This window comes from Puntigrus tetrazona, chromosome 4 (genome assembly GCF_018831695.1).
Source record: "Puntigrus tetrazona isolate hp1 chromosome 4, ASM1883169v1, whole genome shotgun sequence".
NCBI classification, from domain to species: Eukaryota; Metazoa; Chordata; class Actinopteri; order Cypriniformes; family Cyprinidae; genus Puntigrus; species Puntigrus tetrazona.
In genome coordinates, this window is record NC_056702.1 from 21,550,310 (window position 1) to 21,556,358 (window position 6,049).

A 6,049-nucleotide genomic window follows, 5' to 3' on the forward strand; every position below is an offset into this window, starting at 1 on the left:
GTGAAAAGCCATGTTTCTGAATGACAGAACCTAAGCGTAGCCATGTAGACCGAGAAGAGAAGCGGTCGAGGGCCGAGCCCTGAGAACCCCAGTAGCTGGATGACTCTGACACTCACCTCTCCTACATATCCCAGCCTATCTGAGACTCAAACCACTAGAGCGCGGTTCCTGAGATGTCATTTGCCAAAAAGAGCTGACAGGGAGCATCTGGAATCTCTAGAGTAGAGGATCTGGGATCTGATTAATGATGTAGTGAGAGCAGGTACAACTGTAGAAGAAATGGCTTGAATAAGATGAAGAACTTAGCAAAGTAAGCCAGGGATGAGGGCAGAAGAGAGATAAATGTTTTGAAAAGCATGCAAGGATTGTCGTAGCTCATTATTAGCTGTAGGAGGGCAGGCGGTGTATAAAAACTCACACCTAAGGAAAATGAATTAAGAAGAGCGCCTTGAGAAGGAAAACAGACCTGTTTGTTCCTCAGCATCTTCGTGTCTTAATGTTGTTTCTTTTACTCTTCACTTCTTCCTCTTTTTATCGCTCCATCTTTACAACTTGTGGCGTCAGTCGGGTTTTCGTGTTTGAACACTTTGTCCTGTACAAGATAAGAATAATTAACAGAAACTAAAACAAAAGCAGCGAAGACATCTAGTATAGTACACTTAATCGACTACGATTCAATCAAGTGTTTTTTCACATTTCACATTAAAGCACTATACCCTGGCTTGATTTGTTCTGCAAAGCTTGATTTTAGCACACAACCATGTGACTGCTTAGTATTGTGATTCAAATCACGTTAAAAACACTTGATGCAGTTTCAAGTGTCACTAATCTACCTTGAAAGAGGATTCTTTAGCTGAACAAATGTTGAATGTTAGTTATTTTTGTATTTATGTCAATATGGATATGAGGTCCACTTAAAAAGCTAATATTAGGTACTTTTGTAGATATATATATATATATATATATATATATATATATATATATATATATATATATATGTGTGTGTGTGTGTGTAAAACAATGTCTGACATTGTTAAAATGTATTTATATAGACGTATTATCTTCCTTGCTTTTGTTCTTACAGCACAAACCGACTTATTATCTGAAATCGTTTAAAAGGGCTGGGTCGTCTGGGACTCAAACGTTTTTTCCCCTTCTGACCACGTGATGTCGCTACAGTGCGTACCGTGGAAAAACCTCGAGCAATGACCCTTTTCGATGCCTCCGTGCTCCGCAAGCTTCCGTTTGCCCATCACTATAGAATAGTTCAGTACCACAGCGTTTACAGTCGCTCCTTAAACCTCACAAAACGCGCTAAACGCGCGTCCGTGTGAACACAGCTAACCTTCAAACGACAGAGACACACAAACCTTTCTCCAGCTGAGCCGCAGACGCAGGAGGCGCGGCGCGGTCTTCTATAAACATGCACGCCACACCCGATCAAAATAAAGTTCCGTTCGCGTCTACAACGATGCGATATAGGAAATCTATGCGAATAATATAAATCGTCTCAGTGATATTGAGTTTTTTCTTGGTATCAATTATAATAAGAATTTTATTCGTTCATTTATCATTTCCTATTCATTTTTTCATGTTTATTCGCATGCACTTGATGTCTGATTTAGCGTCAACTGTTAGTCAAGATTCGATCAAGAAGCTTGTATAATAATATTTATGTACAAGTTTAGCTTGGAAAGTGGTTGACTCTGACTTGTAGAGTCATTTCAGGTGTGTGTTAGTTAATTAGCCTAAGTTTGATTAAGTTCAATGTTTTGACCTACTATGCCGTACCTTGTGTGTGTTGGAATGCGCCTCATTGTGGATTTGTTCTGGACCGATATTCTTCATCTCCGCATGCGTATTCAATGCTAAGTTTTGTGCACTAAGGTCAGGTAGATCTCTGAGCCATTTCGTTTGCTGGCTGTTCCATGGCAGAAATCACGCCGTATTTTACAACCAACAGGCAACCCGGGTGTCTACTACTAAGGGTACTGGTCTAGAGTCAAGTCAAATAACTGGCTGTAGCACTGTTTTCAGAAAGCAGTGCTGTAAACTTTGCATGTTTTTTTTTAATCCTAATCCGCACTTGTTGTGTTATCTTTGATTGATTAGTCAAAAAAAAAAAACCTTTGAGAAAATGCTTTGCCTGATTTTGAGAAATGATTTTTCAACACGGTGGTCTTTAAAGTTCTGCTTTATTTTTTGAATTCACACAAATGTCTTCAGTTCAACTCTCTCATTCAAAAGTCTCTCAGGATTACTACTTGAGACTGAGATACAGATTTGAAATGTTACACATTATAATGCATGTAATGAATGCAAATCAATTAATAATAGTCCAAACTAATACTGTTCAAGCTTCATTCAGACTATACAATTATATAACCTATGCTGGATAAGCAACATTTTTTAGATTTACTGAACATTTGGCGAGAGGTGAGGTTTCAGTTTTTTCTCTTATGTAATCACAAAGTGCATCCAGTTTTGTAAAGGGACTTCTCAAGTTCAAAAATGCAGGGTGGAGTTTGGCTTTTCAAATCTGGGCTGTTTTCAATCCAGGTATGGTTTCCCAAAATGTACTGCTCGGACTGAAAACAACAGTAAAGAAAAGCTGAGAAACTCATAAAATAAAACAATAATCTCTACATGTGGCCCAGAACACTGAAGCTCAAACCAGAACGACCTAGAAGAGTGTCGCTTTTTTTACATTTTTCTAAAAATCGCCATATTTAGAAACAAATATAATTGAATAGCCTACTAAGCGCGCCTACGCGAGGCAAATCTTGTTGTTTGCAAACACAGTGGGCGCCTACCTTGTATCTAGGTTTTGCATGTCTATATATTGGCCCATGATGAGGTAAGGACTTGTCTTTCTCCAAACCCAAGATTCCTTGCAATCGGGACCAAAAGCCAAAAGGCGGTCTGTTTTCCCTACTTGAACCACGCCAATTGCCTGCAGACAGAACAACGACTAGGAAATAATTCATTTAACACGAATCAGATACTTTTAGATGTTTCCCAGTGATCCAGCGGAGAAACATGGAAAGGATAATGAACCATACAATTCTTTTCAAGACCTGCACTCCACCTTTCATGTCATAGATGTGAATTGTGGGTTTTCAGATCCATCTCCTCCACTTTAACTTTATAAACTGTCAAACAGGTTGCGTTGTATTGTATTATTTGTAGTTAGAGCGGAGTACAGTCTGCTAAGTCATTGTGTATATAAAGATTTTCTGTGATTTGTATTTTAACTGTCAAGAGGATTGTGAATGAGACCCACAGAACTAAATACATTTACCATAATCCATGCCATGTTCACAGGCTTTATCCAAAGCGATCCTTGTCTTTGACATGTTTCCTCCTGGGGAACTGCAACTCCTTCTGTTTAAAATATAAATATACGTTCTTCAGAGGCGGAAAGTTCAGAGGTCAGAGAAACATCCAAAAATTCATCATGTTGAGAATGATATAAATCTCAGCATCATCAAGCGTAAAAGTGCTAAGCTGAGAGCTGGAGGAGAGCAGAATGACAGAAGAGGAAAGAAGAAATACTAAAGCAAAGGTAATGAGAACCAGCAGGATCTACCTCAGATCCGTAAAAACAAACTGGCTGTGACCCATAAAATGACCTGAACCAATTTAGAATAATCCAGGAACACCAACCACGTTTCCAATCGATTAGAAGTAAGCATGTGGTCAACCGTGTGAAGGCTGAACTGAGATCAAGTAGGGCTATTCTTAGGCATTTCTGAGAGGTTTTTTTAAACATGCGGGCGCTGGGTCTGTATTTACTCAAGCTGTAAGTGCTGAGAATTCTACAAAATGTACTCCTACTTTCCAAGCTTAATTGTAAAGAGTCATCAGTTTCCTAAAGCTAGAGAATCACTCTCCCAGAAGTTATTTAAAGGTGACTCGAGAGGGCTTGTGGATTTGCGAGGAAACCGAGATGTACGTGCACAAAGATACGAAGCAGTTAAATCAAATGGATTTATTTCCTCGGTTGTTCAAAACCAGGCAAAGAACATCATGCATTACAAGACATCAAAACCGACACAGTTTACTGCAAGTGTGCTCTTTAAAACAATCAGTTGGACAGCAAGATGTCATGAATCAGCTCTAAGACTGATTTTAATTCTACACTTCACTTAAAGCATGACTGTGATGCTTGATAAACTAACTTTTAGCGCAGTTTTGAGCCAGAATTTACACTTAAGTCCATTGTTAGCAGTGTTTTTGGAAGTAACTCTTAGAGAAGCTTAATAAATATGGCCCTGATCCTTCTCCAAGCAGGTCTTCATTACTAATATCATTTAATTAATCGCCAAAATGTTTCTATTAAATTGAACTCTTTGAGTTGCTTTCTCCTCTGGTGAAATCCAGGCACTGAGTTCACGGCACAGAATAAACAGGACTTTTAGTTTGACTCACTATTCAGACATAATCTAGCTTTCACAAAGTAGTAGTAAAGTAAATAGTATACAGCAGACACTGTCAATCCCAAAAAACAAGAAGATGATTATGGCATCTAGATGTAACATTTAGATCCAACCTCAACAGTCTGTTACAAATTAAGGCTGAGTCTGTTTTTACAAACACTTTAACTAACATTACAAGTGCACAACTTGGGCAATGCAACATACAGGATATTTCCCATTTACATGATTTCATTGCAGTGGTGTTATCTTTTACCATGGCTGTGTACCTTCTGCACCTGGCACAGGTCTTCCCTTACACAATCTGGCCAATATCGCGGCATCTTTCCTTCCGGGTGGTAAGAACTTGTACAGCGTGCATCTGGAACAAACACAGGTTTAATGATGGTGGGGTCAAATGATTAAAAATATATCACTCATCAGGCCATCACACAACCACAACTAATTTTGAGAAAATATGGACAACGCTATTTCGATTATTAAGTTTTCTAGTGTGTTATGTAGCTGCAGGTTACAAAGCTCAAGTCTCACACAAGGATTCATTGCATCTAAGGCAAGGCTGATCCAGACTGGCTTGAAACACCTCATGAAAACATGCCCTGACATGTCTCGTCGAAGAAAGAGCGTCATGGTTTCAATGCTTATGAAGCGGATTTCATTAGTCCTAGTTTGATTTATGGTAGTTGAAAAAGCAATCAAGATGGCACATTTACAATATTATGATTATGGTTAAATGAAGAAAAAAGAAATCAATCAGAATTGAAAGTACTGTTGATAAAGGACATTATTAATAGACTACTGAAGACATTGTTTGTGTCTTGACATCTATTTGAAATTTGAATGTTGTATCAAATCCAGTGTCATTTTTTTAATAGTTTACTTTTACTCATAATGAAGGGATAATTGTAAGCATTTTGTTTGATTAATTCTAACATGTTGAATTAAGTGATAATAGTGCTTGTAATGTTTGAAATGTAATGTTTAGTAAGATCGAGTTCTGAAAATGTTAATTGGTGGGTAATGTGCAGTTTTGTACAATATAAAAATCATTGTCTATAGAAACGTCCCCATGAAACATGTGGAAGCTCTGTTAGTGATGTGCAGCTCACCTGGTGAGTAATATTCATATGTCTGTGTGGCAGGTTGTGAGACCGACATTAAACAGCTTGTGCATTCTGAAGGCAATTTTTCTGCCTTTTATGAAAACAACTTTTGAGAGAATTAAAATGTTCAAAGAAACATACAAAAATGTACATTATGGTAACATTCAGTTTCTTTCTTGTATTATAGCCATAGGTTAGAACTAAGTAATGTGCATAGCAAAAGCCCTGGCAACCACGCCACCTTGGCGTCTATGGGAGTATTAAAGAGAAATGAACGACAGTGTTAAAATGGACAAAGTAATTAAGAGATTCAGTGATTGATGACTAACTATGAAATGATGTTAACTTACACAAATTGCGAAGAAAAGAAGAAAATCACAATCATAAAGTCACCTTTACAGTGATCATTGTTGACTTTGGTTGGAGTTACTCAGCGAATCTCTTAATTACTTTGTTAAGTAAATCTGCTACTCTGTACTCTGAACCTGGTGGTTCATTTTGATACAGAGT